Source organism: Aedes albopictus, chromosome 1, assembly GCF_035046485.1.
Source record: "Aedes albopictus strain Foshan chromosome 1, AalbF5, whole genome shotgun sequence".
Lineage (NCBI taxonomy): Eukaryota > Metazoa > Arthropoda > Insecta > Diptera > Culicidae > Aedes > Aedes albopictus.
Genome location: NC_085136.1, coordinates 159955675 through 159983634, shown reverse-complemented (window position 1 = coordinate 159983634; position 27960 = coordinate 159955675). Strand labels below are relative to the sequence as shown.

The window sequence follows — 27960 nt, the reverse complement described above, 5'->3', positions numbered from 1 at the left end:
TCTGGTGGATTCCTGAAAAAAATATTTGAAGGAATTCCTAGAGAAATCTCAGGAGGAATTCATGCAGGAATCCTAGGAAGAATTATTGGAATCATTCGTGGATAAACTCCGGGATGAATTCTTGGGGAAATTTCTTAATAAATCCCTGGAGGATTTTCTAGATAAATTCTTGGAGAAATTGCGGTAGTAATTTCTGAAGGAATCCTGGAGGAATGCCTGGAGGAATCCCTATAGAAATCTTTGGAGTAACTTCTGTAGGAATGCCTGGAGGAACCCCTGGATAAATTCCTGGAGACATGCCTGTATTAATTCATGGAGGAATCTCTCGAGAAATTTCTTAAGAAATCTTTGGAGGAAACTCTCTGGAGAATTTCCTGAAGTAATGCTTGGAGCAATCTCTGGATAAATTCTCAGATGAATTCCTGGTGGAGTTTTTAGAAAAATTCTGGTAGGGACCTCTAGAAGAACTCCTGGAGCAATCTCTAGATGAATTCCTAGAGATATCGCGGGATGAGTCCATGGAGAAACTCTAAGAAGAAAATTTCTGAAGAAACATCTTGAAAAATTCCTAGAGGAATCCTTAGAGAAATTTCTAGAGAAATTCTTAGAAGAATCCCTGGGAAAATTCTTGGAAAAATCCCTGGAGGAATCCCTGAAGCAATTTCGGGAGGAACCTCAGGAAGAGTGCCTGGAAAGTTCTGGACAAATTCCTGCAGGAAGTTCTGGGAAGAAGTCCTGGATAAATTTGTAAAGGAATTTTTGGGGAAATTCCGGGGAACTATCCCTGGAAGAATTCCTGGGGGAATTCTTGAATGAATTTCTGGAGGAATCTTGAGAGAAATTCTGGAAGCAATAACTGGAGGAATTTCTGAAGAAATTCCAAGAAATTTCTGAGGAAATTCCAAGAGAAATTTCTGAAGAAATTCTAAGAGAAATTTGTAAAGGAACTTTTGAAGAGTTCCAGGAGGAATTCCTGGAGAAATTGCGGTAGTAATTTCTAAGGAAATTCCTATGGGAGTTCCTGGATCAATTCCTGGAGGACTTACTGAAGGGATTCTTGGGGTAATTCTTAAGAAACCACTTGAGGAATTCCTGGAGGCATCCATAGAGGAATTTCTAGAGAATTACTTGGAAGAATCTCTATAGGAAATTTTGGGGAAATTCCGTGGAACTATTAATGGAAGAACTCCAGGAGGAATCCCTAAATGAATACCTTGAGGAATCCCTGAATGAATTCCTAGAGTATCTCTAGAGGACTTCTGGAAGGAATCCATGGCGAAATTTTCTGAAGGAATTCCAAGAGAAATTTTTAGATGAATTCTGAAAGGAATTTCTGGTGGAGTTTGAGGAGTAATTTCCAGAGGAACTTCTGGAGGAATTCCAGGAGGAATTCCAGAAGAGTTAATGCAGGAATCATCGGTGGAATTTCTGGATGGATTCATGAAATAAATCCTGGAGGAATGTGTAAAGGAAACCCTAGAGAAGAAATTCCTGGATTAATTCTTGGAGGAAACCCTGGAAGAATTTTCGGAGGAATTCATGCAAGAATTCCTGGATCCGTTTTTGAATAAATTCCCGGAGGAATTTCTGAGGAAATACCTTGTGTAATTCCTGGAGAAATTCTTGGTAGAACTCTTGCAGGAGTCCCTGGAGAAATGCCTGAATGAAATCCTAGAGGAATGCCAGGAATATTTGGAATTATTCTTGAAAAAAAAATCCGGGAGGAATTTCTGATGGAATCTCTTGAGGAGTTCCTGGAGGAATCTCAAGATTTATTCCTTATGAAATACAAAGTTCCATTTCTGAGGGAAATCCAGGAGGAGTTTCTGAAGAGTTCCCAGGGGAAATACTGAAGAAATCGCTGAAATTCCCGAGGAAAACCTGAAATCCTGGATTAATTCCTTGGGAGTTTCTGATGGAATCCCAACAAGGGTTCTTGCAGGCATTTTAAAAATAGTCCCGGAATTCGTTTTTGAAAGAATAACAGATGAAATTTCCGATGAATCCCTGGAGGAACTCTTGAAGTAATTTCTGAAGAAACCCGATGAGGAATCCCGGAAGCAACCGCATGAGGAACACTTTATGGAATCAAAGAAGAGCTGTCTTAGCGAATACCTGGAGGAATTTTTGTTGGAATATTCCTGGATGAAAAAAAATTAAGAAATCAATATTTGCAGTAATTGTTAAAGGAATACTAGGATCCCTAAAGGTTTTTCTGCACAAACTTTTCAAAAAATTCTTGGAGTATTTTTTAATAATCTCCAAGTAAAATTTTCTAAGAGAATGTGTGGAATACATTCCTGCAGCAATACTTCGAATCGATTCAGATGTAATTATTGGAGCAATCTCGAGTGAAATTCCGGAAGGCATATATGGAGAAAGCCCTGTAAAAATCTTTGAATACCTGCCGAAATACCTTAAAGGATCTCTGGAGAAATTCCTGAAGGAAACCTCGAAAAAAGCATTGGAACAATTACTGGAGGAACCTCTAAAGATATCCTAGGACAAATCCCCGAAAAAATGTCTAGTGGAATTCCTAGATGAATTCTTGATTGAATTTCTGGAATCACTGAAGCAAGCTATGGAAAAAATCTTGGAATAATTGTTCGTACTCATATAGTTTACTAAACTATGAACAAATCTAAAACAGTCATTTACTCAAAACTACAATACCGATATACAGTGATAGACATTCGTTTAGCCGAGACCAAAAAAGTGTCAGGAAACTCATACAAAAGATTTTATGATAAAACTTTTTTATCGTAGTGATAGTATATCTAGTACTGTTTTATAAACATGTGATACATTAAACTTACATATACACTGAAACAAAACCGAGGGTAAAAACCCTTCAAATGTCATGTTTTGCCTAGACATTCGTTTAGCCGAGGTAAATGAAAAATTGGTTTTCAATAGATTTTTTGCAATTTCGTGAGTATATTTCGAGGATATACTCCAAGGCATTTAGTTTATGACGTGTTAGCAAGATAATTGGCCTTAAAAGTTTATTTATTTGTGAAATTAAGAGAAATATTATAAAAAAAATGTCTTGATAAGGAGAAGCGACGATAAACAAATTTATTTAAGAGAAATGATTTCTGTAAACACTCAAACGTAAGCTAGATTAGCAGTTTTGAAAATATGGCACAGAATTATTGTTAAAAATGTTCAAATTATTGCATAAAATGTCATGAAAAAATTAAGTATATTGGTTTTTGGTTGGTTAAACTTTAAAATGGGATTGATAAAAGCTAAAATAAATAGTCCTGCATTGAAATAAAGACGTGCCCTAATGCCTGTCGAGTATATCTGTTTGATACTAGCATTACTAAATGAGTTGGAAGACTGCAAAGTGAAAGAACTGCAAGAAGTGTCATATTTTTTGTACCCTGTTTATTCAAAAGCAGATGCTCATACAAAAGTTCAAGATATGGTCAAACAATTGGCTTATTTCATTCAATCTGAAGACATATATTATAAATGAGTCTAAGTTGTGAACCACATTCATTTTTAACATGATTTATTTGAAAAGAATGTCTAAATTATGAAACAAGTAGTTCATGCTAGAAATTTGAATACTTTCGGTGCCATTTCTCGAAATATGAGCCGTTCAATGTATGTTATTTCAGCCAGCATACAGTCTAGAAGATGTTAGGAGCTATAGGAAAACGTAATAGTAGTAAACGCTGTGATCTATGCAAGTGAAACCATCATTTTTCATCAAAACAATACTTAAATACGTGATTTTTTGATTGTTTGCGTTATTTTTTTTCTGTTAAAAACATTGTTTTTCGTAAATTTTCAACCTGCTTAGGTCATGAAACTTTCATAAGATTCTTTTGAAACACTTCCGATTAAAATAACTACATTAAATCTCAATTTAGAAACATTTATTATATTATGACATATTTATATGAGATGCATGCAAAATTAATATGGCAACACTTCCAAAAACGATCTAATTCATGATTTACAAGTTGATCTATAATGCAGATCACCACACAAAATGACTTTGTTGGGTATTTTTCGAAATTTGATGGTTTTTCTTATGGAATTCTAAAAATTGTACAATTCGGCTAAACGAATGCCTAGGCAAAAAATGAAATTTGAAGGGTTTTTACCCTCGTTTTTGTTTCAGTGCATATGTAAGTGTGATGTATCACATTTTTATAAAACAGTACTAGATATACTATCACTACGATAAAAAAGTTTTATCATAAAATCTTTTGTATGAGTTTCCTGACACTTTTTTGAAAATTTTTTAGCCTCGGCTAAACGAATGTCTATCACTGTATATATTCTCATATCTCAAAATTCATCTCAAGTCAGGCACCCCCCCCCCCCCCCCCCGGGCCCTCTCCAGAAAAAATCCTAGCTACGCCAATGCATTGACAAAAAATGTTGCGATGTGTTATCATTGCAATGATAACACATCGCAACATTTTTTGTCTCAAGAACAATCTTATGTGTCTCTGAAGATTTTGGGCCGCTGAATCCGAATCCGGGCTCAGATTTGCTCCAGCACGTCAGAATTTTGAGCTATACCTCTATTTATAGGGTAAAACAGACGATTTTGGACTTTTATGACTGCCAGTCATTCAGCATGGAAATATCTTTTTTAGTAATTAAAGGGTACATTGGTCAACTAACATCTAAATTAACGACTTATGCAAAAAAAAATCGTTTTACCAAATCAAATTTAATAGATTTATTCATTTTATGTTAGTAAGTAAACTTGCATGCAACTTTTGTAAAGTGACTTGTATGGGAAATATCATACCTAACATAAATCGCCTAAAACTATCAAAATCGTCTGTAAAACGAAATATTTTGCATGAGTCGTTAATTTAGATGTTAATTGACCTATTTACCCTTTGATTGCTTAAAAAAAATTCTATGCTGAATGGCTGGCAATCTAAAAAGTCCAAAATCATCTGTTTTACCCTATAAATAGAGTTATAGCTAAAAATTGTGACGTGCTGGAGCAAATCTGAGCCACGATTCGGATTGAGCGGCCCAAAATCCCTCGGAGACACATAAGTTTGCTCTTGAGACAGACCAATAGTTAATTTCTGTTTCGCTAATCTCTGGGATTATCTGGGATTTGTAGAAAACTTGTCTGAAATTCTTAGTTTCATTCGGAATTCCTTAGATTCTCGTCAAGACTTCTGGGGCTTCGTTGAGTTTTCTTGAAAAACCTCTAGGATTTCGAGATTCATGTCGAGATTCTTGAAATTATCGTCTAATTTTCAGAATTTTCTCACATTCACGTAAAGATTCCTGAATTTACAAACAAGATTCTTTTGCGTCCGTCCGCATTTTTGAGAAGAAGTTGTTGAATCGTCGGGGTTATTGAAACTACAGTCGAGATTCTGGAAAATTTGAGAATGTAGAGATTCTTGAGATTCATATGATTTCTTGGGATTCTTGTTAGAATTCATATGGTATTTTTTCAAGATTATAGAGATTCAGTTTCAGTAAGGAGTAAAAAGTAAGGTTCAGTAAGAACACTCGCGATTTCCTCATGAGGTTCCATGGGGATTCTTGGAATCTCTGGGCTAATTGTGAGGATTTCAGTCAGTTTTAGGATTTTTTGGGAGTTTTTGGGCTTCCCGTTTGAATCCTAGAGATTCCTGTTAAGATTGCTAATTTTTCCTTGAGGATTCCTGTAATTCGTTCCCATATTTTTAAATGTTTTGTTGAATTTTCTTATTTGTGGTTTGATTTTGAAAATGCTTGAAGATTCTTGAAACTGCCGATGAGATTCTAGGGACGAAAATCATTGAACATTATGATAACTTTTACCATCAGATCTAACAACTTTTCTAATAAGAAGCTTTCGATTTTCCAATAATTAAGTTTTTGCGGATCCTCCCCCCTTAAAACCTGCACCTGGAGATGATAGAACATTAAGCTGAGCAGTAGGCTTTATCCCTCGGTGAGGACGTTCCTCCAAGAAGAGGAGAGGATCCTTTGCAATTGCTACTTTAAAGGCCTGGTTCAAAATTATGGACAGCATTCCAACCCAGTTCCCCCTCTGTGCTATTTGGTCTACATTGTAGCACATACTCGGCAGATAATTACCGATAAGAGACAACCCATCAGGAAAGAAGCTCTTCGGGCCCTCTCGAAGCCAAAAACCCTATCAGTAACGTCGAGGACGACGACGGCGTGTGGCTTGTGTCAGTTGGTAGGTTCCAGTCAGTAGTGGCGGCAGCTTGCCATATCTACGGTGTACCGAACCGATACCTTCCCTCTGCTCTGTGGTGCTGCTATGTAGGTTCGTAGGAGTAGCAGCAATTGATGAAGATGACGGCATCGACGTGATAATAACTCATCAAACACACGAGCTCTTGTGCGGCCCATCATCGTTGTCGTCGCCGTACCCAAAACATACACGGCTATATAGTAATACGGTTCAAACGTGTCCTCTGGAACAGTGGCGACTGTAAAGTGATCTTGTTTTTTTTTTTTTTTAATTTTACATATGTATAGCACACATGAGTTGTGTGCTAGGGTGAATAAACAATTGCTCATTCAATCGGTTCTGAAATGAGTTTGGGTTCCTCAGAAAAACGTTGAAAATACTGGAATGGGAATTTGGTTTGACTGAACAATCCCTGAAAATGAATTTAATTTAAAAAGGGCAAATATGTTTTCGTTTCAACATATTGACTCAAGTCCCTTTATTCAATTTAATGTGTTTGCTCACCAGTTAACCTGATGAGAAGGCCTTTAAATACCGACTCAGGAGGCTGGGTGTTGACTAGCATGAGTGCTAAAGACTGAAAGTAAGTAGGGTAAGTGTACCAATTATGGCTATAGGGCATTACATTGTCTTGATTTTGTATGGGATTTTGACGTTTCTTGGCCTTGTTCAGTGTACGCAGAATATGGCACCGCAAGCGAAAAATAGGCAACAAAGAAGGCACGGTAACAACGCTTTGTTTTTTCGTTAGCAGATAATGACAAAATCGCTCCCGAGTTTGTTCACAACAAAAACGGTTGGAATATTTGTCCCGTTCTATTCACTCGTGATTTTTGCATTGTTTTACAACTGAAACTCGAATCTGAGGATGGCAAGAGTCTTAATTCGTCCAAATGCTCATGAATTCGATGATGTGGGTCGAAAATTTCAGCAGAAAAGCCGAAATATTGGCACACGCACGGCAAGCGATATTTGTTTTATTGCTCTCATCGCTTGACATGCGTTTATTGCGGAGCGCCTTTGTTACCGACATGCACCGCTTAGGACAAAGCGTTTGTTTTTCAGCGTGATCCGTTTTTCATACCCTGGCCTTGTTGTTTACAAAATTTCTGTGAGAGTGAAAGAGAAGGAGAGAATATCATGCAGTGCCCTATAGTACCGTAAACCGGGGTCAAATTGATCTCCGGGTCGAAACTGATCAGACGTTTTCCCGTTAGATAAAGCATGTTTTAAATACTTTCCTTGCATGTATCCTTGAGTATGTGATTCCTACATAACGATATTTGGAAGGAAACTATTTAAAGTATGTTTGATCTAACTGACAAACGTCTGATCAATGTCAACCCGGAGATCAATTTGACCCCGGTTTACGGTACCAATTATTCGCCATAGTTAATTTTCACCCTTTAACGATGTAAATCAACAAGAAAAATTTTGTGAACAACAGATCACGTTCACAAAAGATAGTCGCTCCCATTTAAACTCCACATTCCTCAAATCATGGTAGAAATAAATCATTTTCCTTAAAATTTCGGCTTCCCTGCACCCTTTTTCGCCATAGTGCACCAGTTATGGCTAACCCCATAAGAAATGCATGCAAATAGTGCGAAAAAGAACCGGTACAGGGTTCCTATCATTGGCACACACTGTAATCAATACTAAAAGTAGTTTTGGCTCCGTTTCTATATTTTTCCTGTAAAGTTTGGAAACTAAGCTGTCTTTTAACTTATTGATGACATTCGTTGGTTTTCTCGTTATTTTTGTATAAATAGCTTTCTTTAGGTAATGCCATAATTGGTACACTTACCCTAAATAGGTATCGTCAGCATGATTATGCAGAATATCCACGGCTCAACCTACAGCTATGGCTGTATGGACCCCGAACACTTACCCTGACTCTACTCGCATAAAAATTCTCATACATATACTTTTTGGTCAAATTTTGCACTAAAACACGAAAATTTGGATACATTGAGGCAAAATGGGCCACATTCCGCGCTTTGTCATGGTGGAAATTAATTCTATCTAGTATTTCAAGAGAGTTTGCATACTAAAATAAATTATATAGCAAAAATAGGATCCTAATCCACCTAGTGGTGATGGCGCCTTTCTCGTGCCTTTGAAAACCTATTTCAACGAAGCTCAAGTGACATGTATATCGCACTTTCATACGTTTAACAAAAATCCATTTCATGGAACCAGAAATCATATTGTTTATCTGGCTTTTGATGTTTGAGTGCTTAACTCTTAAAAAGCCACTATTTTGAATTTTGAGCCGCAATTTTGGATTAAAGTCCACCATCTTGGAAACTCTGGTCGCCATTTCTGGACTTCAGACTTCTTCCTTATACAGTCAGGTCTTTTTTTACGCGGTTTTCATTTACGCGGCCACGTGAATAAAAACTCCATACAAAAAAAAATCATCGACTTATTTTTGCACGATTCGTCGAGAAATGGTGAGACGTTTTTTACGCGGTTTTTTGAATTTTGAACTGAGTTTTATTTTTACGCGGTACGTATCTCCCGCGTAAAAAACCTGACTTACCAGATTTACCCATATTTAATGGATTCAGAGCCTAAAACTCCATCAAAAAGCCGCCATCTTGGTTATTCTGGTTGATATTCTTGGGCTCTGGAAATCCTCCCTAAACCAAATATACCCATATTTAATGATTTATTGGCCAATTGCACCATTGAACAGGGTACGGTAAAGGCTGGGTATGCTACGCAATACAGATCCCATTGTGATCTACTAGCCTCGACCCAGCAACCCTATCCCTACCTCCTCGTAGTACCGACCGGATACTACGAGCAACCTTAGGGAGGATCCGGTAATCAACCCCATTGGGAACTTTGGTCGTAGGCTGATAGGGAAGGGGGCTTTGCTTCTGCAAACCTGAGCGTCTGTTCTCCAGGAGGAGCGGCTCACAACAGCGTCCGAACCCCATGTTAGGGGCGGCTGATCAATGTCTGATTGCCAGGGAAGGACTCTACGCTCAACTGTGCACTATGGTCCTCCGGAAAGCCCTACGAGCCAGCCGTAAAAAAAAACATTGTAACGTAAAATCTGCAACAGAATAATACGAACCGAGACCAACGGTAACGGCCCCAGCGAACAAAAAGGACTTGCGATTGGAAACTCGGTACGTGGAACTGCCGATCTCTCAACTTCATTGGGAGCACCCGCATACTCGCCGATCTACTGAAGGACCGCTGGTTCGGCATCGTAGCGCTGCAGGATCTGTGTTGGACAGGATCCATGGCGCGAACGTTTGGAGGTAATCATACCATCTACCAGAGCTGTGGCAATACACGCGAGCTGGGAACAGTTTTCATCGTGATGGGTGATATGCAGAGGCGCGTGATCGTTTGTTGACCGATCAACGAAAAGTTGAGAATTAACCCTTAAAGGCGCACGACAATAAAAAAAACTGATTTAAAAAATAAATTGATAATTAATAATAAAAGTGAATTTCAATTATTTTGGAGCGTTTTTAGGTACGTTGTTTTAAAACAACATTTTAAGGGTTAAGGGCCGATTCTTCATCTTCAGCATAATAAACGTGCACAGCCCACACTCCGGAAGCGCTGATGACATTGGCGTAGCTAGCTTTTTCTTTTTTCTCACTCATTCTACTAAACAAGAACGAGAAAGAGCGGGATGCAAGAGGGGGGGGGGCTGTGCCCCCTCTTTCATCTTTCTCTTTCTCGTGTTTGTTTAGGAGAGTGAGTGAGAAAAAAGAAAAAGCTAGCTACGCCAATGACTGATGATGACAAGGACACATTTTACGCGCAGCTCGAACGCGAGTACGACCGCTGCCCAAGCCACGACGTCAAGATCATCATAGGAGATTTAAACGCTCAGGTAGGTCAGGAGGAGGAATTTAGACCGACGATTGGAAAGTTCAGCGCCCACCAGCAGACGAACGAAAACGGCCTACGACTCATTGATTTCGCCGCCTTTAAAAATATGGCCATACGTAGCACTTTTTTCCAACACAACCTCCCTTATCGTTACACCTGGAGATCACCACAGCAGACGGAATCTCAAATCGACCACGTTCTGATTGACAGACGGCACTTCTCCGACATTATCGACGTCAGGATCTATCGCGGCACCAACATCGGCTCCGACCACTATCTGGTGATGGCCCAAAACTTTCCGTCATCAACAATGTACGGTACCGGCGACCGCCACGGTACAACCTAAAGCGACTAAAACAACCGGATGTCGCCTCAGTATACGCGCAGATTCTCGAGGCCGCGTTGCAAGACGAGGGCGAGCTCGATAAGGCCCCTCTAGAGAACTGCTGGAATATAGTGAAAGTAGCCATCAACGACGCAGCCGAGAGCACCATATGGTACGTGGAACGGAATCCACGGAACGAATGGTTCGACGAAGAGTGCAGAACGGTTATGGAGGAGGCAGGGATACGGACGGAGGCCTCTTGACGGACGTGAAGTGACCAAAAGGTGGAAGCAGCACTTCGACGAGCACCTGAATGGCGTGGAGGATGGAGGCACGGGAGACAACAACAACGGAGGGAACGATTACGCCAATACAGCAGAGGACAGAAATGAGCCAACTCCCACGCTGAGGGAAGTTAAGGATGCCATTCACCAGCTCAAAACAAACAAATCAGCTGGTAAGGATGATACCGCTGCTGAACTTATCAAGATGGGCCCAGAACAGCTACCGAAAGAGTGCAAGGAAGGGGTAATCTGCCCCATTTGCAAGAAAGACGACCAATTTGAATGTGAGAACTTCAAAGAGATCACTATTTTGAATGCTATCTACAAAGTGCTATTCCAGATTATCATCCGTTGTATATCACCTAAAACTAATGAGTTCGTGGGTAGTTATCAAGCCAGCTTCATTGACGGCCGCTCGACAACGGACCAGATCTTCACCGTAAGGCGAATCCTCCAGAAATGCCGTGAATACCATACCTTACCGGTCAGACTAAGGGCTGAGTGTCCTCTGCTGTACGTGGAAGTTGTCTCCAGTCTACTCGGTCCATGGCTATGTGTCTCCAGTTCCGCACTCTGCGAAGGGTCCGCAAATCGTTCTCCACTTGATCGACCCACCTAGCTCGCTGCGCACCACGTCTTATTGTACCGGTCGGATGATTCTTGAGAACCATTTTAATTGCTACCCGACATCCTGATGGTGTGGATGATGGCTGGTTCTCTCAGCAGCTGATGCAGCTCGTGGTTCATTCGCCTTCTGCAAGTACCGTCTTCCATCTGCACTCCGCCGTAGATGATATGCAACACCTTCCGTTCGAAAACTCCAATGGCGCGTTGGTCCTCTGCACGTAGGGTCTATACTTCGTGCCCATAGAGGACTACCGGTCTAATCAGCGTTTTGTAGATAGCTAACTTCGTGTGATTCGTACGATCGTAGAGTTCTGCGGAGTCCAAAGTAAGCTCGATTTTCTGCCACAATGCGTCTCTGAATTTCTCTGCTGATGTCGTTGTCGGCGGTCACCAGTGAGCCCAAGTGCACGAATTCTTTAACCGCCTCGATTTCATCACCGTCGATAGAAAATCGGGATGGCGGGCGCGGTGGTTCCTCCCTGGAGGCTTTTGCCATCATGTACTTTGTCTTCGACACATTAATGACTAATCCGATTCACCTGGCTTCACTTTTTAGTCGGATGTACGTTTCCGCCAACGTCTCAAGTTTTCGAACTGTAATATCAATCTCATCAGCGAAACCAAGCAGCTGAATGGACTTCGTGAAAATCGTTCCACTCGTGATAATCCTCGTTCTCCTTATTACACCCTCTAAGACGGTGTTAAACAGCAAGCATGAAAGACCATCACCTTTGCGTTACCCTCTACAAGATTCGAAGGGACTCGAGAGTGTTCCTAATACTCGAACTACGGAAATCACTCAATCCATCGTTGCCGTGATCAATCAGTTAATCCTGGAATCCGTACGTGTGCATGATCTGTCATAGCTGGTTTCGATCAATTGTATCATACGCCGATTTGAAATCGTCGAACAAGTTATGTGTGGGCACGTTGTATTCGCGGCATTTCTGCAATACCTGGTGTATGGCGAACATCTGATCCGTTATAGCGCGTTCATCCATGAATCCTGCCTGATATTTCCCCACGAACTCTCTTGCAGTCAAAGATATACGGCGGTATAAAATTTGAGGGCAGCGCTCAGTAGTGTGATAGTTCCCGCAAACCAACTTGTCGCCCTTTTTGTAGATGGGACACACGGTACGTCCCATCCATTCCTTCGGTAATACTTCCTCCTCCCAAATCTTGGTAATGGCTCAGTGTAGTGTTCTCACCAGTACTTCTCCATGGTTTTTTAGAAGCTCGTTTGATAGTTGACCTGCTCCAGCGGCTCTGTTGTTCTTCAACCGGCCAACCTCCTCCTCATTCTCTTGAAGGTTAGGGGATGGAAACCTTTTATCCTGCGCACGTACTCCTAGATCTGTTACCACACCACCTACGGTGCTTGCAACGTCGCCATTGAGGTGCTCATGAATACTAGGTCCCAACGCATCACCTGTTCGTCGACTTCAAATCACCGGTCAATTTGTGTGCTTTGTGGACGACATAGACATTATCACCAAAGCATTTGGAATGGTTGCAGAGCTGTACATCCGCCTGTAACGCAATGCAGCAAAATTCAGACTGTAGGTGAATGGGTCCAAAACAAAGTACATAATGGAAGGCGGAATCGAACACGACCGGGTCCGTCTAGGTAGTAATGTGACAAAAGACGGGGATACCTCCGAGGTGGTGGAGGAATTCGTCTACCATGGATCCTTATTGACGGCTGACAACAATGCTAGCCGTGAAGTATGAAGGCACATCATCAGTGGAAGTCGTGCCTAATATGGGCTCCAGAAGAAGCTGCGGTCTAAAAGATTCACCCACGCACCATGTACAAGACGCTGATAAGACTGGTGGTCCTCTACGGACACGAGACATGGACCATGAACGAGGAGGACCTGCAAGCATTTATCGAACGAGGCTTGCCGAGTTGGATAAATACGACAAGTACTGTAAAATTCGAATTTTGCAACGAGTTTTTTTGCAATGATAGAAAAAAATCATTAGAATATAATCGTTTCCATCAATGTCATCGTGCTTCGCGGTGGTTGAATCGGAATGGCTCAGACTGAGGTTGTCAATCAAAAAATTAGTTAAATAATGAACCATAATGCAATTGTTTGTTATCGTGCGGATAAGTAGGCCGTTACCTTACCGAAACGGCAAGTATAAAATATAGTATTATAGTACCGAGTTGCAAAAAATAAATAATATTCCAATTTAAGATGTGCAATAACATATTTGGATCCATTACACATTGCTAATACTGCTCTGCTATTTCCTTCCATTCGGGAACGCATACATGCATATCAATTGATCTTCGAGAAGTAATTCCTTATAGATCATAAAATAAACGAACGGGAAACTATCGCTGAAACTTGTAATTATCTCGATGAAAAGTTCCCAAGTTCACGGAACAGAGCAGCTTGTCTTTCTCTCTCTACCTTCTCGTTTCTCAGCGTATTGAACCTTTTATGAAGTAGCATATTAAGCCTGATGGTTGAGTACTAACTGCCAGACAAAGATTCAATCGGCTATAGTGTTACTTCCTGGCAATGAGCCAAACTTCTGTAACAACTTTCTACGGTGCGCGCTGCTGCTGGGATTGTCTGCTGCTCAGTACCTATAGCCAGTAGCACAGTCACAGCGGCTACGTTCTGTGTTGTTATCAGTTTTGTGACGACGATAAGGGCTGCTAATCAAACGACGACCGACTACCTACTGTGTAGCTACATAGTTATATGACGTAATGGGAAAACGTGTTCTGTGGGGCTCTACCCAGTCTGCTTAATACCGGTGGTGTAAGGGGAGGTATCGTGAGCGCAAATCGATGTGTGTGGTTCGCGATGTGGTGGGCGTACAGCAGGGTAGGAAAGGGCGAGATATCGCGAATGTGTGTGGGGGAGAGTATGTAACGAAGAAACAACGACGACACACCGATGACGATGCAACGGTAGCAGCAACAGCAGCAGCAACAGCATCAGCAACGACGACGCTCTGTGGTATATGGTGGTTAGCGCGGATCAGTGTTTGTTGGGGAGGACGGTACAAAATGGGCGCTACTAATTATTATTATTTTTTTTAAGAATTGACTTCTCTGGGCATAGATTATCCCAAGAGCAGTAATTGTGCTTGTTGTTAACTAAATATCAAGATTTACAAGAACACATTGAAATATGAGCCAGTACGCGTATGACCAATCATTTAAACGGAGATTTTCTACACTGAACGTACTTATGCAAGCTCAAAAAGAACAACGTTGTACACTTGAACACCGTTATAACAAAATTCGGTTTGGGTATTTAGCTGTATTGACATTTCAGATCATTGAACAGCTCCTTGAAATTAAGGCCTTATAATCTACGAGCGAAATTGGTCATTTATCTGTAGCATCTAAGCATAGAATGCCCACCCAGATTCATAGAGCGAGAACGTATTCACTTTTGAACTCTATCGATCTACAGAATTTCTGAGTCATCGGATCTAAATACGTAATTAGTCTGAAACTTCTTGAAATTCCTAGAAAAGTCTTTGAAACCCACATAAAACGCCATAAAGCACACCTGAAATTCTGTGAAGCCCCCTTAAACCACCGGTCTTCTCTGCACGACTTGGAACCGCTCTAAAACCTGTCTGGATTTCTCATGAACCTCCGTTTAGAGCCTCTGAACCCCTTGAAACCCACAAGAACGACATAAGTAATTTGAAGCCCGACTGTAACCCCGTGAAACACCTCTGAAGCTAACCTAAAAGCCAATGAAGCCAAATCTCTGTGATATCCACTGAAATACCATGAAACGCCTCTGATGCTCACGAGAACGCCTGTGAAGCTCCTTACAACCCCCGGGAACACCTTTGAGTTCCCATGAAACGCCTATGACCGCATTGAAACGCCTCTGAAATACTGTTGAAGCTCATTTAAAAACCTTTTAAGCATTCTAACCCTCTGATACCACCTGAAACACCTTGAAACGCCTTGACACACCTTGAAGTATTCCTGAAACTCCTTGGAAGCTCACTTGAGTACCTGTTGCCCCATAAAACTCCCGGGGAACTCCTCTGAACCCCATGAAACGCTTTGAAACACTGAAGTAACATAAAAATCCTGTTATACCTATTCAAACGACCTGAAACATCTTTGAAGCTCACAAGAAAACCTGTGAACGTGTATGGGATCATTTTGGAACGCCTTGAAATGTCCATATTTGGTTCACTTGAAAACCTTGGTGGCATGCCACAGTTGCCTAATTATTTTCTTTCTCTTCCTAAAACACGTACCATGTCGCTTTATTCCTCGTCTTCCCGTGCCGTGCCGCTACGCTCCTAATCTTCTCGTACCTCCTGGGTGTGTCCATGTCAGCCTCAAAGCAGACAAATTTACCGGATTTTGGAAAAATCGTAACTCGACTTTTGAGCATGGCACATTGGATTGCAGGTTGACGTGACAGTATGATGAAGAGTTAATATCTTTGTAGTATTCCTCTGTAAGATTCGAATATGATCTGAAGTATTTACGAAAATTTGAATAATCTTCATCATTGCTTGATCAACCTGTTAAACTGCCTGGGAAAGCCGTTCTTATCCATGACATTCTATAACTGTGATTGACATTGTTTTACACCATCTCTAACCCGTTTGCAGAAAATTTGGACGATCTGATTGAAGTCATTCCATGACTTTAGAGAATCGCAGATTGACTGCAATGCGAGCTATTTGCACACGGAAAACAACTGCTAGCTCCTGAAACCAATAATACACAGAACAGGAGTAAGTAAATTCTTTGAATAGATTCCTGAGTACCCGGGATGGCCTGGTTCAAGTCAGGCCTTGAGTTCATGAAACTGTTGATGAACTGTATTCATATTTTTTATATATGTGAAACCTCTGTGCACTACATAAACTCATATTATAGCAAGTGTCAATGAGAAGGCCTCTCACAACTATTCCTAGGAAAATTTGACGACCTAAGCGAAGTCATGCCTCGACTTCAGAGAACCGTAGATGGACTTCAATTAGAGCTATTTGCACGCGGAAAACAACGGATAGCTCCAGAAAACAAAACTACATCGAACAGGAGTTAGTAAATTTCTCGAGTTGATGACTTCAATCAGATCGTCCAAATTTTCTGCAGTTCGTTGACATAACAAACATTATTCAGATTTTTCAAGTAATCATGTTTTGTAAGGACGGATTCGAACATTCAGAAGATTCAGAGATTCCGAAAATATAAACAGTAGTAGGGGGTGGAAGCTCAGGTAAAATATTATCTCCTGGGCACCCATTAAAAACACCACCCCCGGCGAAGACTGGCGCTTGAGCCTAGCTATTTAGCACTGTAGTTGGAGGAAATGCCAATGCAGAACCTGTAGCTTCCGGTAAGGTAATCCCAGCTCCCAGGGTTAGTAGGTTGCTGTCAGGCCCTGCGAGCCAGCCGTAAAAAGACTAGCACCGGAAAATCAACAAGAGAAGATTGCGAACCGATACCAATGGCGACGACCACAGCGACGAAAAGGGACTTGCGATTGGAAGCTCGGTACGTGGAACTGCAGATCTCTCAACTTCATCGGGAGCACCCGCATACTCGCCGATATACTGAAGGACCGCGGGTTCGGAATCGTAGCGCTGCAGGAGGTGTGTTAGCCGGGATCTATGGTGCGAACGTTTAGAGGTAATCATACCATCTACCAGAGTTGCGGCAACACACGTGAGCTGGGAACAGCTTTTATAGTGATGGGCGACATGCAGAGGCGCGTGATCGATCGACGAAAGAATGTGCAGGTTGAGGATCAAGGGCCGATTCTTCAACATTAGCATAATAAACGTACACAGCCCTCACTCCGGAAGCACTGATGATGACAAAGACGCATTTTACGCGCAGCTCGAACGCGAGTACGACCGCTGCCCAAACCACGACGTCAAGATCATCATAGGGGATCTAAACTCTCAGGTAGGCCAGGAGGAGGAATTCAGATCGACGATTGGAAAGTTCAGCGCCCACCAGCTGACGAACAAAAATGGCCTACGCCTCATCGACTTCGCCGCCTCCAAGAACATGGCCATTCGTAAACCTTCTTCCAGCACAGCCTCCCGTATCGTTACACCTAGAGATCACCACAACAAACGGAATCGCAAATCGACCACGTTCTGATTGATGGACGGCACTTCTCCGATCCCCATACAAATAGCGAAGCAAGTCATTTTAAGGTTGATTTCATCCCATACAAAAATGTATGGGAAAAAACCCAAGATGGATTATTTTAAATCGCACATATTCTGAATCTAGAGGTCCAAAAATACGGTTCTAGCGAATAAACCTTGAGGTACATTCACTTTTCATAATACTTCCCTTTGGACATAGCGTGTGCCGTTCACAAGAAACACGTAAGTTCTATCAGAAGCTCAACGCATCCCGCAAAGGCTACGTGTCGCCAGCCGAAATCTGCAGGAATAAGGACTGATGGGCAAACGTGAGGTGATCGAAAGGTGGAAGCAGCACTTCGAGGAGCACCTGAATGGCGAAGAGAGCGTAGGCACGGAGGACCAAGGCAGCGGAGGGAATGACTATGTTGGTGCAGCAGAGGACGGGAACGAACCAACTCCAAGCTGCGGGAAGTTAAGGATGCCATCCACCAGCTCAAAAACAACAAAGCGGTTGGTAAGGACAGTATCGCCGCAGAACTCATCCAGATGGGCCCGGAAAAGTTGGCCATTTGTCTGTACCAGTTAGTTGTCAAGATCTGGGAAAACGAACAGCTACCGGAGGAGTGGAAGGAAGGGATAATCTCTCCCATCTACAAGAAAGGCGGCAAGTTAATGTGTGAGAACTTTCGAGCGATCACCATTTTGAATGCCGCCTACAAAGTGCTATCCCAGATCATCTTCCGTCGTCTTTCACCTAAAGTAAATGAGTTCGTGGGAAGTTACCAAGCCGGTTTCATCGACGGCCGATCGACAACGGACCAGATCATCACCGTACGGCAAATCCTCCAGAAATGCCGTGAATACCACCTGTTCATCGACTTCAAAGCGGCATACGGCAGCATTGACCGCACAGAGCTATTGAAAATCATGGACGAGAATAGCTTTCCCGGGAAGCTCACCAGACTGATAAGAGCAACGATGGACGGTGTGCAGAACAGCGTAAGGATTTCGGGTGAACTATCCAGTTGATTCGAATTTCGACGGGGACTACGACAAGGATATGGACTTTCTTGCCTACTATTCAACATTGCCCTGGAAGGTGTTATGCGACGAGCCAGGCTCAACAGCCGGGGTAGATCTTCACGAAATCCGGCCAATTTGTCTGTTTTGCGGATGACATGGATATTATTGCTGGAACATTTTGAACGGTGGCAGAACTGTACACCCGCCTGAAACGCGAAGCAGCAAAGGTCGGACTGGTGGTGAATGCGGTTAAGACAAAGTACATGCTGGTAGGTGGGACTGAGCGAGACAGGACAAGCCTTGGCAGCAATGTTACGATAGACATGAATACTCTCGAGGTGGTAGAAGAATTCGTCTACTTCGGTTCCTTACTAACGGCTGACAATAACGTGAGCCGTGAAATACGAAGGCGCATCATCAGTGGAAGTCGTGCCTACTATGGGCTCCAGAAGAAACTGCGGTCAAAAAAGATTCACCCCCGTACCAAATGTACCATGTACAAGACGTTAATAAGACCGGTGGTTCTCTACGGACACGGGACATGGACGATGCTCGAGGAAGACCTGCAAGCACTCGGAGTTTTCGAGCGACGCGTGCAAAGGACGATCTTCGGCGGCGTGCAGGAGAACGGTGTGTGGCGGAGAAGGATGAACCACGAGCTCGCTGCACTTTACGGCGAACCCAGCATCCAGAAAGTGGCCAAAGCCGGAAGGATACGATGGGCAGGGCATGTTGCAAGAATGCCGAGCAACAAGCCTGCAAAGTTAGTGTTTGCTAACCATCCGGTTGGTACAAGAAGGCGTGGAGCGCAGAGAGCACGATGAGCGGACCAGGTGGAGCGTGATCTGGCGAGTGTTGGGCGTGACCGATGTTGGAGAGCTGCTGCTGCAAATCGAGTATTATGGCGGCAAATTGTTGATTCAGTATTATCATGAATTTGATGTTAACTAAATAAATGAATGAATGAAACAGTAGTACATTGACAGCACATGTTCTAAAGATGACCTATGTGGTCAATAAGCGAATCTTATCTCGAGCTTTATGCCATTTGAAAACAGGTAACGCAAATGTAGACTTGGATGGTTCCGAAATGTTCAATATCCCAAGAACTCAAAGGAGACCCATCGAAGAATCTCAAAATCGACCCTATAGCAACTTCAACTATCATTAGGCAACGGAATGTGTAGACTCTCATTGAGAAGAAAGTTATGGTGGTGTAAATCGTACTTGGCCTTATTTTCGCCCGACTTGACCTAGTGAACCTTAGGCCTTACTCCGTCCAGAAGCCCAAGAAAATGTTAATCCCGTATAGTTTTAAAACATGAATATTGTGCGAGTTTGTAGTCAAAATTTGATGAGAGATAGGAACTGTTGACGATTTTATTAATTTTTATTTCTTGTCTGAGGACAAACGGATTCAGTCAATGATTAGGTGATGCTTTGGGACCTCGTATTCACGGTATTAAATACTGGAAGACTGGGACAGCTGTTTGTAAGCGCGTTTCCAACTTCTTACCTTTCTTGTGGATACAACAGCTTATCTCTTTCTTCTAGTATCTCAACTTGCGGTTAATCAACCCGCCATTGTTTCTGCAACTCAAGCACAATTCGAAAGATCCCGGAAGATATGGTATCGCGCGTTACAATTTGGGAACTCAGGACATGCCGGAAATTCTGCATCACTGAAACTATGCAAATACTACCTATCATCCATGACATGGCTCGACCAAAGCTTGGACAGGTGAAAATTCATCGTACCATGGGCCTGCTCGTCCACATGCACACGTTTGGTATGAGCTAATGTGTCCATCTAGAGCAGTCCTACGCTCTCTGCCATCTCATCATTAAGTCGTTCAGGCGGTCCACCCAGCATCTCTAACGCCACCGAGCGCAAATCACTTGTTGTCCTCCGCTACGACTAGCGCTATGGTCATCGTGCTCGCTAGCACACATACCGCGCTGGCTACCCTCAGGCACATCAAACTCTTGATGATCTCAAGTCACTCTCTATTTCGGTTAACGCAGTTCTAAAGGGTGATACGGTCAACATTTGGTCACACATTTTTATTCATAACTTTAGACTGCGTACACCAAAACAGCTGATTTTTGGACCAGTAATGCTACATTATATGTAGCTTATACCATAAAATTTTCATCAAAATCGATTGAGTATTGGTTGATATATAGACAAAACCATCGACCTACCTTTTTAAAATTTTGTACAAAGGCGCTCCATAGTAAATTTCGGAAATTTAAGGTCAATAAAGCACAATTTTGATTATAGAACTACCAATACTGCTCCGATTTTTATCAAAATTTTACAGTATAGTACTATTATGCAAATACGTTCTTAGTAAAATTTTGAGCCATTTTGTATGAATACTTTCAAAGTTGTAGAAGTTTGAATATGAAAAAAACTGACCGGGTGCCACTTAAGCAAATATAACTTTGTAACGGCTGGATCAAATTGAATGAAATTTTTACACAACATTTTGATTTGCATACTTCGCATACAGAAAAATTTTCATTGAAATCGGTTAAGTATCTCTGGCTCTATAAATAAAACAGTAAAAATGTGTGAATCCTCTTTGCACAAAATTTTAAAATTGCGGATCTCAGGGTTCAACAATATCTCCGCAAATACTAGACCGAATTTGATGAAAATTTTATGGTACAAGCTACATATAATGTACCATTACTGATCCAAAAATCAGCTGTTTTGGTGTACGCAATCTAAAGTTATGAAAAAAATTGTGTGACCAAAATTTGACTTGACTTGAAAAAATTTGACAAAATTTGACCACCTAAACAAATATAACTTTGTAACGGCTAGATCAAATTGAATGAAATTTTTACACAACATTTTGATATGTATACTTTACACACAGAAAAATTTTCATTGAAATTGGTTCAGTATTTCTGGTTCTATAAAAAAAAGAGTAAAAATGTGTTCTTATTTTTTAATCCTCTTTGTACAAAATTTTAAAATTGCAGTTTTCAGGATTCACAATATCTCCGCAAATACTAAACCGATTTTGATGAAAATTTTATGGTATAAGCTACATATAATGTACCATTACTGGTCAAAAAATCAGCTGTTTTGGTGTACGCAGTCTCAAGTTATGTAACAAATTGTGTGACCAAATTTTGACCGTATCACCCTTTATGTCGTAGTATGGATACCGCGATGATCTCGAGCAGTCTACGCTTGCTCGTATATAACACCAAGCTAGTCGACATTATCCTCAACAACGCCGTATACGTCGTATTAGCCCTCTTGCAGGCATACTCGAAGTGGTTGCCGAGGTTCGCCTTGTCATCGATCATGACATTCTGCTTTTTCAAAGCGCGCTCCTCCAACTCCTAAAGGGTCCACCTATGGTTACCGACGCCTGTTGTTCGGTCTTTCGCATTCTGGCGGGCGAATTCAAGTTGTCTCAACCTCATCATATCCTCCACTATACCAATCGATTGCGCCGTGGTCAACTCAACAGCCGGTATCGATCGACTCATTATTTACCACGAGTGAAATTTCATCAGCAAAGCCGACTAGCTCTACCCCTAGTGGTAGTGTGAGCCGTAATATGTCGCCGCGTCCCATAGTACCGGGCCGAGGGCTGATCCCTGCGGTTATATGGCCTTGCTCTTCTCTTTCCTCGCTTTCGTGGGGAAGCACCATGTTCCGGAACTATATTCCGCAAAGACTTTCCGGGAATGCGCTCTTGATATCGGTCCAGCAAACTCTGTTGAACTGATCGCAATCTTCACATCTAGCGTGATAAACGCGCAGTGGATTTCCTTTCGGTTCTCTGGAGCGCTATCTCGTCGTTTTGGTAATAGATCTGATAGACCGTCGACGTGCTTTTCGGAAGCTTAACTGGTTGTCCGAAGTCAGGAGTCATCTAACCTCTCGGTATAGGTCCGACTGCTTCCAGACCAGATAATATTCAGTATACAGATTGATCTGTACGGCGAAGGGTCGCCAAGTGGTTTCCCGTATTCGGGAAGTGTCCAGGAATTTCTGAATAGCCATTATGAACATGCTCATGAGTATGGCCAAAATACCATCTAGGTTCGGTGCCTTGTTCACCCTACGCAATTTCGCTCGTTTGTCACCGGCACAACCTGTCTATGATCGGCTAGACCGTATAGAACGGGAGCCCATGGCCGCGTCTCGTGACGCAGGTACAGTGTTTCCTCGATGCTCTGCAGCATTATGCGAGAGCGCTACGGGGGGCGCCGTTGAGCCTGTCGTCTTGGCCATGACTATCCTGTAGGCATCGCCCAGGGATTCGTATTGACGGGAATCTCTATCTAAACAATCGCACCCATTGATACCATCCAGGACACCAGTGGTCCTTCTGAACACCTCGGCGAGTGGCGGATCTAAGAACCTAGGTGCGGGTGCTCCCGATGAATTTGCGAGATAGACAGTTCAACGTACTTCCAAGCAAGCTCCCAATCGCAATATCTTTTTCGTCTCTGAGTTCATCCGCCAATCCGGTAATGCTCTCTAGTTAACTTTTCGTTGTTTGTATTTTTATGTCTGGCTCGCAGAGTCTGTCAAGGTTACCTTGGGCATTAGGCTTATCCTTCCGGAAGCAATGGGTTCTGCAGCGTCAGTTGTTCCGAATGCAGTGCTAAACTGCTAGGTTTAAGCGTCTGTGTTCGCCTAGAGAATCTTTAAAATATAGTAAAAACACTAACTCGATCTTGCGATACCAACCGATAGGAAGGTGCATTTAGCCCCCACTCCCACCCACAATCTGGTAGCCCAAGCACGGTGGTAATCAGTGCGACACATTTGTGACTTGTGGGTTCGGCGTTTGGGGAATCGCGCTAGCGATATCTCCCCGCCCGGTGGTATGGTGGTGCGATTGGATTGGCGCAAGGCATTAGTTCGGGTTTTGCCTTTCGACGACGTACGCGAACAATAACGCGTGTTGTAGGTAGAGAGAGGTACATAGCACGCGCGCGTCTGAAATCGGCGATTGGATTTTGTTTTGTCTTTTTGTCGTTTCAATTCGATCTGAAATCAATACCAAATTAATGCACTTAATGAACCCGCGCGCGCGCCCGTCGTCGTCGTTGTCATCGTCATCGTCGTCGTCGGTGGTGTGCATTATGGATGAATGAAAAGCCGAGATCTCTGTCAAGTGGTGGGCAACAGAGAACGACAGCAGAGCAATGATAGTGTTTGTGTAATTATACGGTTCAACTGCTGTTTGATAATAAACAAGGGGAATCGCACATAAATAGAACGGTACCTACTGTTATTGCGGAAGGTCACTGGTGACGATATCAACTGTAAATATGTTGTATCAACATTGCGCGCAGAAACGCCTCTAATCACTACTTACATCGGTTGGAATCCACATAATAAAATCATAAAAGTGTCACTGTTTTTGCGGTTCCACACACGACAAGCTGCTGCGGAGAATCAATCCATCCAAAGCTGCGCCGATATGTTATCTGGAATCTATATTTGAGGACAAGTTACTAAACAAAATCGTTAACACTTTCCTCGTGGTGGCATATGTTCAAATTACTGCCATCATCGTTGGTATATTCGGACAGCGTTTTGCAATGTGTTATTCATTGGAACTATCTTAATTTTGAGAATCACATTGTTTCATTTCCGTTGAATCTTCATTTGTGTGTTTTCTGGGATTGTACAAGGATGCATTCTTTGTTGATCGGGCACATCATTTGTCGGTTTGTCATCAACCACAGTACTTGTGTGAGCCTACAAGGTTATACATTCTGCCATGGTGATATGTTGCGTCAATTCCTGGCTATAATTCTGGAAGCTTTGTTGTACTATTGTAGGTTGCTTGTATATACTATTATAGATGGAAGGTGCACTGCGATCACTTTCCAAATTATGACTTTTGCTTTGTATCTATGTATTTCCAGAATAAGATTCTGGAGCAGACCTGGTGTGATGGTTAAAGCAAGTGACCGGAATCGAATCCCACTCATGACTATTTCATAAAGTTCATCCTTTCGAAAGGAAAGTGAATCCAGGTCCTAAATCTAGAGCTAAAAATAAAGTTGTTACTCAAGTAGAATGCTGAGCGATAATAATAACGGTGACATGTAGACTCTAACAACTTTATAGTTAGAGCATACTGAGGAGACTTCCCTGGGAAGACTTGATCCCTGAGAGACTCTTCCTCCTCCTCTTCAACCCTCATCAACTACGCTTTGTCCAGTATCTCCACCGGCTGGCTTGGCAGGAAACAGATCGGAGCTCGTACGCTGGAGCCCCCCACTCGTACCTCCTCGCTTCTCCTTAACGGAGACCTCGTTAACCCACTTCTTACGAAGGGGTTAGCCTCGCCACTACCACTTCCTCCTGTTTGATTTTGGTTTTTGTTTAAATTGTTTTTCATGATCTATCCCACGAGCTGCACGGGAAACGAGGTCCGCCACGCCAGAGTCCTGCATCAACGCGGTAAGGGACGAAATACTGTGGGGGTGCCCAGATACCCCACAGACTCCGTTAACGATCGAGTATATTTTTTACCCCCTGGGCACGGGTTGCTGGACACCTTAAATTGGGATTAGTAGTCCTATTCTTAGCCACTGACGACACGGCTGACTCGCAAGCGGTGGGGGGGGGGGGGGGGTTCCGCAGGCCCCGGGATGATAATCCCTGCTGCCTCATTGCAGGGTGTAGAAGCTGAATATTATATTGTGTACCTTTATTCGGCGTTTGATGTTTAGATGGGAAGAAGACCCAATACCAAGCCCCTTTGCTCAGTTACACGCAAGTATTGCGTTTGTGTGTATTATGACACTTATATGGCTAAATGTAGTCACTTTTTTTTTCTTAAAGTGTCTTTTTTTATTCTTCAATCACTTAACCTAATTTACAGCTCTATTGTCCACTAGGGCACTGCGTGAGCGATTCCAATTGGAAGCTGTACATAAACTTTGTACAGCGCCTACATGTATTCTATTCTAATTGTACACCGAGAAAAATTTCTACTCAATGACTGAGTTGGCCTTACTCAGAAATCGAAAAATCCTTTGTTTTCTTACTCAGTTTCGGCTAAAAGTGGGACAACCCATTGGCAATGGGTTGTCCCACTTTTAACGGAAAGTGAGTAAGAAAACAAAGGATTTTTAGATTTCTGAGTAAGGCCAACTCAGCCATTGAGTAGAAATTTTTCCCTGTGTACTACATCGAAATGGGTGCCGTTGCGCTGCTTTCGCTTTCTACCCTATCATGGTAGAATGATCAGCACGAGGATGTTGATGTGTGGCTGTTGGTTGTTCCTGTTTCCAGTCCGATTGGGGGTCCATTATGGGTTGCCGTTCGCCGATGTCCAAGTATCCGGGCTCAGAAGAGGGCAGTGTCAGTTGCTCTCAGGGGGAAAGAGCAACTGACGAAAGTGCCGGGGCTTAGATTGAACCCATGACCATCTTCTTATGAAGCAAACGTGTAGCCACTACGTCACGGGCCTCGTGGAGTTGTATAAACTAATTAAGGACAGACTTGTTAGAATTCCAAAATGGCCGCCACAATGGCCGACTTTGGCACCTACTCACGATTTCGAGCGCACAAAACTCTTCGTAAACAAAACCAGCGTAGGTACCTGATCTTTTTATTTTAAGCTTATTAGAAGTGAGCAAGAACAGAATAATAAAATGCACTGTTGTTTGAATCTTGCTTCTTGAGTTTTGTGCATCTGAAGTTCTGATGTACTGTTGAAGCGGGATTCCAAGACGTTTGTCCTTAAGCACATGTGGGTTAGTCGGTAGCAAAAATGCCTTTGAGCGAATGCAATTCTCAATAACTGTGGTCAAAGAAAATACCTACACATTGGCGTAGCTAGGGGGGGTTCCAGGGGTGCCTGGCACCCCCTAGAACAAATGTGGCACCCCCTAGAATTTTTCCTTCACAGTCACCAAAAAGTTAAAACTTTACACAATAATTCCAATATTTATTAATGGCACATTTCAACAAAACTTAAGCACACCCGGAATTACTTATATAACTGTTGTACGTTTTGGCGTTTTAAATATTGGTAAGAACAATCAAGTCTGTTGTCTCCACAGATTCCTCCAGAAATACCTCTATCTATTCGTACAGTGATTTCTCTAGCCTTTCTTTATGGATTCCTCCCGATATTTCTTCAATAAACTTGCCTTAGGATACTCCAGGCAGTCCTGATGGGGTTGTACATACTAGAAATTTCTGCAGAGATTGATCCAGTAAATTCTGCTAGGATTTCTTTGGAAATTCTTACTATGATTTTTCTCGGAATTCTTCTAAGGGTTCCTCTAAAAATTTCTTTTAGGATTTCTTCAGGAATTTCTGGTGGAATTATGCAAGAAATCTTCCTGGGATCCTTTCAGAAGCTCCTCCGGTGATTCTTCCAGGAATTCCTTCAGAGATTTCATTCAGAGATTCTTTCAAAAATTTCTCATGGAATTCCTCCAGGCACTTATATTGGCCTTCATCCGGGAATTATGACTAGGATTTCTCAAGCAACTCCTGCCGCGATTCTTCCAGCGATTTCTCTTCTTCTCTAAAAATTATCACTTTGATACCTTCTGGAATTCTACACGGTGTTCAATAAGTTCGGATACACAGTAAAATTGAATTTATTTCCCATCTGTAATTCAGATTTGCAAAGTGAATGTATTAATTGAAAGCTCACATAATACTGATCAAACACAGTATATGTTTTGAAACAAACTGTCCTTTATCCTTTTGTAATAATTGCAAATGTGTCTTAAGATCCTTTCAGAAGGCACCAACGTCTGTAATTGGTATTTCGTCTAGTTTTTATTGAGTAATGGTGTTAAGTTAAATCAAATTAGGTTGCTGTCCTCAGCATTAGTGGTAGCATCTATGGCCATACGAAATAATCTATAACATTCAGATTAGGTGAAGTACGGACTCATTTTATTTTCATCTTCAAAATTGCTAAAATTGCCGCTGAACCTGTTTAAATGATTTTTGTTTTGTCAAAAAGCAAGGTTGCGTAATATCTCAGTTTAATCCATCATTATCTTTTCCAAAACTTAATTATATCCCTATTGTGGCAAATTTCAACCAAAATTGGCTTTATATAATGTATTTATGCCTTTTTCATAGATTTAAGCACATTTTGACTAAACTTGCAAATTTATCACCATAGCATCACTGAAATAGCAGTGTAAAGCTTTTGTCTATTAATTTATTTATTCTAATTTAGTATAGTGAGATGTAAACTCAAAAGTTAACGTTTTAGACTTCTGTAGCTTGAGCAACTTATCGAAAATTATTCCAGCGTGCCGGAGCTAACAAACTTTAGATACATCTAAGGCTTATAAAAAAAAAGTAGAAAAATACTTTATTCAAATGATCAGTGTTATATGACCTTTCAATAAATACATTTGTTCCTTTATGGACCACCCTAATGAAAACCAATTCTCAAAGCAGGCAATTTACTTTGCAACAGCTTGAAACTATATTTATTGAATTAAAACAATCAAAGAGAATAAACAAA

General features: G+C 41.9%; 1 protein-coding gene across 8 annotated transcripts in view; it reads left to right on the top strand.

The window, feature by feature from the left end:
• LOC109427728 (cAMP-specific 3',5'-cyclic phosphodiesterase) overlaps positions 1–27960 on the top strand; it is a 248743-nt gene that overhangs the window by 79009 nt on the left and 141774 nt on the right. The window contains exon 1 of one of the 8 annotated variants that reach the window (XM_062845672.1): positions 23239–23649. The exons of 5 other annotated variants lie outside the window; for them this stretch is intronic. The gene's annotated coding sequence lies outside the window, so the exon portion shown is untranslated. Of the gene's footprint in view, positions 1–23238; positions 23718–27960 lie in introns of those variants that run through there. 2 more of the 8 variants (XM_062845671.1, XM_062845670.1) reach the window with 2 other exon arrangements.